Source organism: Acinonyx jubatus, chromosome B2, assembly GCF_027475565.1.
Source record: "Acinonyx jubatus isolate Ajub_Pintada_27869175 chromosome B2, VMU_Ajub_asm_v1.0, whole genome shotgun sequence".
Lineage (NCBI taxonomy): Eukaryota > Metazoa > Chordata > Mammalia > Carnivora > Felidae > Acinonyx > Acinonyx jubatus.
The window spans coordinates 118,459-128,408 of record NC_069385.1 but is presented as its reverse complement, the minus strand read 5'-3'; the positions used below and the strand labels follow the sequence as shown (position 1 = coordinate 128,408).

Sequence of the window (9,950 nt, the reverse complement as noted above, 5' to 3'; positions counted from 1 at the left end):
CCATTAGTAACCCAAATGGCTCACAGTGGGAAAGCCCAGTCTGGTACCAGGTTCCCTAACTTTCTGTCACCTCCAGCCCTGTGAATCACATTGTGCTGGGCCCAGGGCTTCTGTGTGTATCAGATGCACAATCTGTCCCCTGGGGTTGGGAGCTTGGCAGCCAAGAGCCTCCTGATTTGACTGATAACAAACCTGAGTCACAAGGGAGCTCTAAAGTCCCACCACTGGCATGTAGCCAAGTTATACTGCATTACAAATCTACCAGCAAAAGTAGACCAAATGACATTATTAGGTGTGTTTGTGGGTCAAATGCTTATGGATCAAGTTTAGACATACCCACCACAGTGATTTTAAAATATGTTCACAAATTCTTTGATATCCCTTTTGTGGAAAGGTAGAGCCTAATTCCTCTCCCCTCGAGTGTGGCAGGACTTAGCAACCCATTTCTTATGAATAGAAGGTGAGGCAGTGAAGGTATGTCACCTCCAAAGTATGTTATAGAAAGTTCCACGCATCCTCCTTGCTCGCTCTCTCAGAGGAAAGGCACCCAGTCACGTGGCAAAGAGCAGAGGCTGCCCACCCCTGGTGAAGCCTTCAGAAGACTTCAACCGGCTGACAGCTTTCTGCAACCTCATGAGAAATCCCGAGCCAGAATCACCCAATGAAGCCACCCTGCAGAGACTGAGAGAGTAAACTGTTTCTTATTTAAAGCCACTAAGTTTTCAGGTAGTTGATTATCCATCAATACGTAATGGATGCATTTACCTGTGTCACCTGATGCCTATCGTGAGGTTCAATGACTGTTCAGGTTAAACTTAGATGCTGCCCTTCTTTTGGTGGGACAGAGAATTCACAGGTTCAGCAGAGATGCATTTTCCTTCCCTTGTAGGCACAGCCTTCACTTGCAGCTGGGGGAGGGGGGGCATGTGACAGCTGTGGCCAGTGAAAGTGGTTATGCCACCTCCACACCTGGTTCATGGAAACTGACCACGTGGTCTCACTGCTGTGGACTGAATTATGTCCTCCCCAGGAATTCATATGTTGAAGCCCTAATCCCCATTGTGATGGTGTTTGGAGAGGGGAATGTTGGCAGGTAACTAGGATTAGATCAGGTCACCCTGTAGGGCCCTTGTGATGGCAGAGATGGGAGAAAGGCCCCCACCCCACCACCCCTTTCAATGGGCACACATCGAGGAAAGGCCATGTGAGGACGAGAAGGCAGCCGTCTGTGGTCTGTGGTGCAAGAAGAGAGTCCTCACCAGAACTCTGCTGGTACCCATTCCTCACCCCTTGCTGTCGTTTGAGCTGTCCAGCCGATAGTGCTTTGTTATGGCGGGCTAAGCCTACTATGATGGGGTCTTCCAAGTTCTGACGCTTCCTGTCTGCCAGCTGGACATTGAGACCCAGGCCAACCTTGAACATCATCATCAGCTTGGCTACCTGAATGGCGTGTGGAACAGGGACCCACCACCATTTGTACAACTGCCTGTTGGGTGTTCCTACTGTGAACCTCAACATGGACAAGGATGCTCCTGTTGCACTGACTCCCTCGGACTTCAGGATGTGCTTGTGACAGCAGCTAGGGCCGCCTTTCAGAGCAGCGCTACAGCAGTTTCCTTTGTATGCGTGTTCACAATAGGAAATCTCCGTGCCATTAATTTACTCCACTCAGCTGTGGTTTCAACTGTTGCACACCCAGAAAACAGTAATATACAATTGCCTTGGGTGAGGGCCAGCTTCTTTTTCGGTACCAAGCATGCCAGTGCCTCTATATTAGCTCTGGGCAGTGGCTCTGGGGGGCATCTGTTTAAGTCGATGGATGCCATCAGGCAGCTCTTGGTTATTCTGTTCACAGCTTGAGAAGATCTTCACTTCTCAGTGATGTCTGTGAATGCTGAATCAGAGATAAGACAAACACGAGCTTCTTTGACAGTGACTAGGTAAACTCTTTCTATGCTTTCTATCTGTTCCTGAAAGGCATTGATTTCTTCCCTGCTCGATCAGGACGCGTGAGAATACTCCCTCAAATTCTTTCCCTTCTCCTGTCATGGAGAAAGTCACCGGCACCCTCAGAAGCATGCAGCATTTGCGTGCAGAGTTACAGTGGCTACAGTGCCCCAGTCTCTAACCCGAAGGCCCAAACTTCAGGTGGATATGAATGAGTTACTTGAGTTCTGTGCCTCAGTGCCCTCATCTCTAAAGTAGGGGTGATAATGGCACCCCCCTCACGGGGTATTGCGAAGATTGGGCAGACTGATGCTCGTACGGCAGGCAGTGCCGATCCTTAACACTCAGTAGATGACTACTGCTGGTGCTATGATGGAGTGGGGGTAATACTATCCCCACCAAGGGACAAAGGGACCTGGGGAGTTCCTTTCTCATTTCCCATGTGAACCCCTCCTGCCTCTGTGCCTGTGCAGCCCTTCAGCCTGGCTGGTGGGCACAGCTCGCCTGGGCATTCTTCCAACTCTCCTCTCTGGCTGCCAGCTATCGATGCCACCTCTGACCTCCGGCCTATGACAGGACAGCTGCCCTCTCCCTGGTCACTGCTCCACCCAAAAATAGTTCCTGAGGGGACAAGGCCTTGCAAAGCTCACTTTCTTTGAGACTGTTGAGTCCTGATAAATAGGGCTGGCCGCAGGGATTCACGGGAGCCCACCCACCTTTTCCCACTCCACCGCTTGTCCTGGGCTCTAGGTCCTGCCTTTTGTGCCCATTTCCAGTGTGGATGGGCGGGTGGGCAGGGGAAGGGTAGGCGAGAAGGCCGGTGGAGAGTGAGATTGCTTGGGGTTCAGGCATCTCAGACTTCCAGGAAGACGGGACTCACTGCCCTCACTCCTCCACAGCCTGCCCACGGCCACGGTTTCTCCTCTGCTGTCTAAACACCACCGCAGTCCACCTAACCCCTCTCTACTATCGTCCTCTCTGTCAGAGCCCACCCTGCACTCTGAAGCCCTAAGTGCTGCTCAGGTGTTACGAATGACCAGGATGACGTCCAGACTTCCTGAAGATGGAAGCCCGGCCCCGCCACCCACTTTCTCCCGATTCTTCTTGGCAGCTCGCCAGCCGCTGCACGCTCATGGCCTGTTTCTGCATTGCCACTCCTTTAGATACCTCTGCCGGGCCCCCAACTGTTTTATTTCTCCTCTCTCTTTCCCATGCTTTAAGTCCAGGCAGGACCTACATGGTTGTTTTCACACTATTAATTTTTCATTCACCCCTTCTTTCATTTATTCAATAAACCGACAAACATTTATCTGGCCCCTTCATACCAGGATTGGAAAGGGAGGAAAAGCAGGCCACATGTCCAGCATTGTACAGTCTAATGGAGAGATGAAGACAAATACAGAAACAAGCATGGAAATGAGGCAATGCCAAGTGCCATAGGCAAAATCTGAACACGTTCTGTGGGAGTTGAGAAAAGGCAGAACATGTTTTATTGACGACATCAGGAAAAGTTTTATGAGGCAGAAATTTCACTCATTCATTCAGCACACATGTACTGAGGACATGCTGTATGTCAGACACATAGGCACTGGGGACAGACCTGAAGCAAGGAACACATTCTGACTGCGTAGGGGTCCAGGGGAGAAGCTTGGCAGAGGGAATACCAGGCAGGGTGGCCAGTAGGAGCAAAACGAACCCGACCTAGGTTCTCTCCATCTACTGGCCATAGTGCTCTGCTTTTCCTGCCAAGAACTGCTGTTTCCCTGGTCATGCACTTGGATAAAACTGACCCTTGCTTCCCGTTCCAGGGGCCTGCCCACATCAGCCTGAGTTAGCCGGCATATCCTGTCTTCCTGGTCAGAGCGACTGGTCCCAGGGTGGGCCTGTAAACCAGGTGGGGCCATTGTGCCAGACACACAAAGAGCAAAACAGAAGTAAAGGGAAACCATCTGAGTGGCTCGATCAAGCCTTGCTGGGTATCCCTCTGTTGTTTAAGCTGGTTTCTTTTTAACTTGCCATCGAAAAAATCCTCATAGAGTAAAGATAGCAAAATCCTGGAAACCGCAGATTATTCTAGATGGTAAGTAAGCAACAGCTGATGAACCTGGAGAGGTAGACCTCACCCTCACTGTAATAGCTCTTTAAATATAACAATGGTAGCTGATGCTAGTGGTCACTTAATACATGTCAGGTATAATTTTAAGCTTTTTATATTAACGAATTCACTTATCCCTACAGGAGAAACACTTATCATTATCCCCATTATTTTACAGATATGGAAACTGAGGCAGGTAGGTTAAGTGACTTACCCGAGATGGCACCAGGAGTCACACCCTACATCTGACTGTGTCCCGTGTGCAGTTTTCAACAAACTATAAGAAGCTAAAAGATCTGTAGCCTTTTAGGCTTTGGAGTCAGACACCACCTCTTCCTCTTTCCAGCCGGCGTGACTTCGGGAAAGAATCTAATCTCTCTGAGTCGCAGGTTCCTCCTCTGCAGGACAAAGCAGGGCTGCTGTCAGGAGTAAACAGATGGCGTGTGTTTACGGAGTTTAGCACAGGACCAGGTCTTCGGGCCCTTGGCCTTCCTTCAGTGTCCCTGTCTCCTGTTGTGCCCACTGTTACCCTGGAGGGCTCCTGGGGGGGGGGGGGGCCCTGGGAGCTGTTTGTTCTTTGCTGATCTCCAGTGCTAATCATACCCAGATGCAGACCTGGGAGAGGCCAACCAGGATCACTTCTTGAAGAGTCTCCCAAAGAGAGCAGCCCTAGGCCGCCCCTGCCTCCCCTCATAACCCAGGACTCTTTCGGGTCTGCTCCTGGACTGTGGCGGGGCTTCATCTCCTGATGCGCCCGCTGCAAGTGGAATGCAGCCATTGTCAGAGCCCAGGCCCAGACAATCTCCTGATGAGGCCGACGGATGAAGGCATAGGACTTTAGGTGGAAGTTTTCAGAGATCCGATTGTCTGTAGCTAGATGGCCTGGGTGCTGAGCTGGGCTGAGATTCCCAACTTCCCCTCTGTGAGGAAGTTCATGCATACTGCTCCCCACCTTGTCTGAGGCCCCTCAGGACACAAGGAAGCCCAGGGCATGGGCTCACAGCTCTTGTGTAGGAATCTGGAGAGGCAGCTGAGAGCAGGGCAGGGTAGGAGGCAGCGGGCAGAGATGGAGAGAGCCAGACTGCATGGTCTGGTGCGGTGGGAACATCCCAAGGATGGGACACACCTGCAAAGGCTTTTTCTTTTTTACTTTTTGTTTTGGGATGATTTCAGATTTCTGGAGACTTTCCACATTCCCTTCACCCAACTTACCCTGATGTCAAAATCTTATATAATCTTGGAGCTTTTCCCAAAACTGAGACTCAGCATTAGCTCAATGCCGTTACCTGAGCTCCAGACATCATTCGCTTCTTCCACTCACACCCCCTCCTGTCCCAGCACACGCCCAGTGTCCCCATCATCTCCTGTGACCGCTCCTCAGTCTTCCCTCGAAAGTCCCTCCATTTGGGCTTGCGTGATATCTTCTCGTGGTTAGACATGCTGTGGGCTTCAGCAGGTGTGTGAGCACCTCCTGGTGCTGCTGCAGGGGCAGGCGTGTGATGGGATTTTGCTGCCTTCTCCCAGCTGAGATGCTGTCTGCCAAGATGTTCTGAGTGAGTATTTTTAAGCTCTACCCTCCTGAGCAGGCAGAGTATCTACATGTATTATTTGGTGCTCAGAGGCTTTTAAAGTAACCACAGCCCTGCGTTAGGAAACCCTCTGGGTCAGACTGCTGCTTCTTGGAGAGAAGTTCCCATGGAGCTGGGCCGCCACTTTGGCATTGTGGGAGAGCTGACAGGAGACAGACGTGGAGAAGTGGGGGCAGGTGTTGGCAGTATGAGGATAGGGTGCTCAGTGAAGAAGCTGAGAGAAGCCCAGCCCACCCAAGGCCCCCCTGCTGGCATTCCCCCAAATCCTGCCTGATCATCAACCCCTCAGGAAGGTGGTCCTTCCCCACAGGACCCCAAAGACTCCTTCCCTGACCCTCAGTCCTCTAGAAAGCCCCCTGGCTTTCTAGACCCATCTAGAATTTCTTCTGGACCCGTCCTCTCTATTCTGTTTGGTTTTCTTACTTAATTGCTCTCTCAGTTACTGTTATGGAGCCAATGTGCACAGAAGACATCCCTCCCGATCAGAACCAAAGCTCCACGCTGAGGGGGAGCTGTCTGGGATGGGATGAGGTACTCCCCTGACACTACCCCTTTTAGGGTTTCCAGACCCAATTCAAACAAGGGGGAGGGGGTCCCCCCACACACAATACCAAGCTATTCTCAGACACCACCATAGTGTCTAAGATTTCAATGTAGTTCTGACATTGTCTACCCAGAGACAACATCAGATCTCACAGGTTAGGGTTCAGTCCTACAAAACTGTCTTCCACCCCCAATTCAGATGCCAGTCACAAGCCCAGGCCGTTCCCTATGCTTTTGACCAGATGGCTATAAATTAGAGGTTCCCAGGACCTCCTTCTTAGGCTCTTTTAATTTGCTAGAGCAACTCATAGAACTCAAGGAAACGCTTACATTTACCAGTTTATATAAGGGTGTGATAAAGGATAAGAATCAACAGCCAGATGAAGGGATGCATAGCACAAAGTACAGGGAAGGGGCATGGAACTTCCACGCCCTCTGCAGGGCACCACTTTTGCCACATCTCCACATGTTCACCAACCCGAAGCTCTCTGAACCCAGTCCCTTGGGTTTTTATGGAGGATTCATTATGTAGTCATGATTGACTAACTCATTGGCCATTGGATGATCCAATCTCCAGCCCCTGTCCCCTCCCTGGAAGTTGAGGGAGACATTGGGGCCATGGGCCCCTGCCCTGAGATGGGGTCCAAAAGCCCCCTTCATTAGTAACAAGACACCCGTGTCACCCTTTTGGCTCTGAAGGAACTGTGGATGAAGACCAAATGTGTCTGAGAAATATATTTTGGTCATCTGAGTGATTTTTCATAAATCATCATATCACAGGTGCTGATAAGGGAGGGAGTCTGAAGACTACTCCTGGAGCAGCTTCTGATGGCGTTCGTCTACTAAGGGCATCCTGCCCATCCATTTCTGGACAAGGACAACTCTCCACCTAGAGGCTCACTGACAGCCAGGTGACTATATTTCCTGTCTACTAGCTCCCAGTGTGGTTTCATGTTCATGACATGGAATCACAAAGTCTCCTCAAAACCTACCTTGTCTAAGGAGCTGAGGCAGTCTGTCCATGTCACAGGCTGTGTAGTAGAGATGATCCCCTGTGCAAACAGGTGCAGCTGGACCCACTCAAAAACCAACAAGCATTTGCCAAACACCCTGAATGGCAGGCAATAAGCGAGCAAGACAGATGAAGCCCTGCCCTCCTGGTTACAGTTGGTAAGGGGACAAGATTATAACCAACAAACATGTGAATAATGGTCCAGGTATCGACCAAGCCAGCTATGAGGGTAGTGAGGAGATGGTATTTCAGAGGCCAGAAGAAATGAGGAGCACATAATGTGGCACCTTAATAGAGGAGTGAGTCCCTGGGACACCTAAGCCAACGCCCCTCCTTCCCTGTCTTCTAAGCAAGCTACACATGCACAGTGTCCCACAGGCCCATGGGGTCCCTGCTGGGAGAGGATGCCCAGTTTCCAGCCTGCTCTCAGTGGGCCTTGCTTCCCGGGATGGCCCTAGACACAGCTCTCTGCCAGGTGAGAGGGAGCCACACTGCCTTTTCAGCCCAGGCTCTCAGAACCCTCACTACGGACAACAGCAAAGGAGAAGCGTGTGGGTCTTCCCAATATGAGGCACAGCAGCCTGGGAGACCAGCAAGGGCTCCGGACAGAAGGCTCAACACAAAACTGAATACAGCTGACCATTGAGCAACACGGGTTTGAAATGCACAGGTCCCTTATACATGAATCTTTGTTGATCAATACAACACAGTACTATAAATGTATTTTTTCTTCCCTATGATTTTAATAAGATCTTCCTTTCTCTAGCTTACTTTATTGTAAGAATACAGTGTATAATACATATGACATATAAAATATGTGTTAATTGACTCTTTATATTATCAGCAAGTCTTCCAGTCAACAGTAAGCTACTAAGTAGTTAAGTTTTTGGGAAATCAAAAGTGATACACAGATATTTGATTACACAGGGCATGGTCTACCTTAACCCCACTTGGTTCAAGGGCCACCTGTATTTGGAAATAGTTGGCTAACTCACACACCACAGAAAGAGAATATGTCAGCTTCCAGAAGCATCCAGGTGGTGAAGCCACCTAGGCTGCAGCACCAAACCCACAGCCTACTGGAGGGGTGAGGGGTGAGAGCTCAGAGATCCCCAGAAGGAGAGGGAGAAAGCATCTCTCTCCTCTTACCTTTAAGCCCTTTCTTTGCCTTCATCATCGCCATGACCATGTCTGTGAATATCTGGATTGCCAGAAAATCATGGCACTGAATTAGGTCCTTAGTAGCCAGATTCTTTAGGAAAATCTTTTTCCCTTTAAACAAATTAAGTCTTTTAAAGAATCTGAAAAATGGCAAACAGTTCTGGATATAGGGTCTGTTGAGGCTGGAAGAAATGAAGGTTTCTTCCACTGGAGAGAGATTTGGGGGTCTTCACCACAGAAAATAGAGCACAGCTAATATCTGGAAAAAAAAAGACTATCATGCTCTGGTATTATTTTGAATGTTGATGACTTTTGGGTTGAGTTTTGCTCACTTGGTTTCATTTTTGCAGGGCCGTACATCTCTAAGCTGCTCCTCCCTTGAAACAAAGACTCTTCTAAGAGTTTGCAAGTTCTTTTCTACCCGCCCTCAGATTTGCTGGGATAGAGGACAAAAATGCCGAGGGGTTGGAAGCAGGAGATAGCCTGTACACATTAACTGCCTACCCAACAAAGGCCCAAGGGCAGCGGGTCAGTCCAGCACAAATGTGGGGAGACCTGTTTCAGCCTCAAGGCCCCTTGGCCAGCAGAAGGGGCAGAAAAGGCTCTGTCTCACTCTGGCGGATGATCCTGCCATACATGTCCAGCCTCGCAGACATTGGCAGGGTGCCTCTCTTATGTGAAATGATCAGATGCCTGAAGATATAGGGCCAGGCTCCAAGCTCCCGCTGCTCAGTTGGCTACAGCCTGGTGTCTGCGTGAGGAACTGTCACACAGCCAGGAGGGAGTTCAAGGACAGCAGGAGCTGTAGAAAAGAAGCAGACACCCATCTTGGTGAAGTCAGGACTGTCCATTCTTCCATTCTCTTCAGAGGTTTTTAAAAAGGCTTTGGCCAGGGGCACCTAGGTGGCTCAGTTCACTGGGCATCTGACTTGGGCTCAGGTCATGATCTCATGGTTTGAGTTCAAGCCCCATGGCAGGCTTGGCCATTAAGTTCTTACTTAAAGTATGGTCTTTAGTCTGTACTTATATATAACTTTTTTAAGTTTATTTGTTTTGAGAGACAGAGAAACAGAGCACTGAGGTGGGGAGGGGCAGAGCCAGAACCTACCAGAGACAGACCAGCATTTGGGGGAGCAGTGCTGAGAGAGGAAGTGGGTGCAGTAAGACGTGCAGGCAGAGGCTCTTCACTTGGGAGGCGATCAATCAATTCTGGTCATGAGGCATGAACTGAGAATAAGTCTAAGAAAAGAAGGAAGAAAAGAGTCTGAGCAGCTGCTAATTCAGCAGCTTCCCACCTTAAAATGCTGAAAATATCCCCGATAAAGTAGAAGGCTCCCTTCCTTTAAAAACATAGAAAATAGAGAATTCTATTTTATTAATATAGATTGAAGAAGTCCTTTCCATGAAAAAAACAAACCCAGAAGCTACAAAGGAAAAGACGGGCAGATTTGATCTTCTAAACATTTAAAACTTCCCTCTGTGAAAAGACCACAAAAGTGAAGTTTAAAGAATGGCAACGGGAATGCAATATTTGCAAAGCTTGTACGAGATAAAGAATTAAGGGGCACCTGGGTGGCTCAGTCAGTTAAGCGGCCGACTTCGG

General features: G+C 49.4%; 1 long non-coding RNA gene across 1 annotated transcript; it reads right to left on the bottom strand.

Moving 5' to 3' along the window:
* Nucleotides 1-7,909: 7,909 nt before the first annotated feature.
* Nucleotides 7,910-9,587, bottom strand: LOC113598567 (uncharacterized). The gene is made up of 2 exons (XR_003419165.2): nt 9,456-9,587; nt 7,910-9,149 (listed from the first exon to the last, which is right to left on the bottom strand). It is a non-coding gene; the product is annotated as an uncharacterized LOC113598567 (long non-coding RNA).
* Between the last annotated feature and the right edge of the window lie 363 nt (nt 9,588-9,950).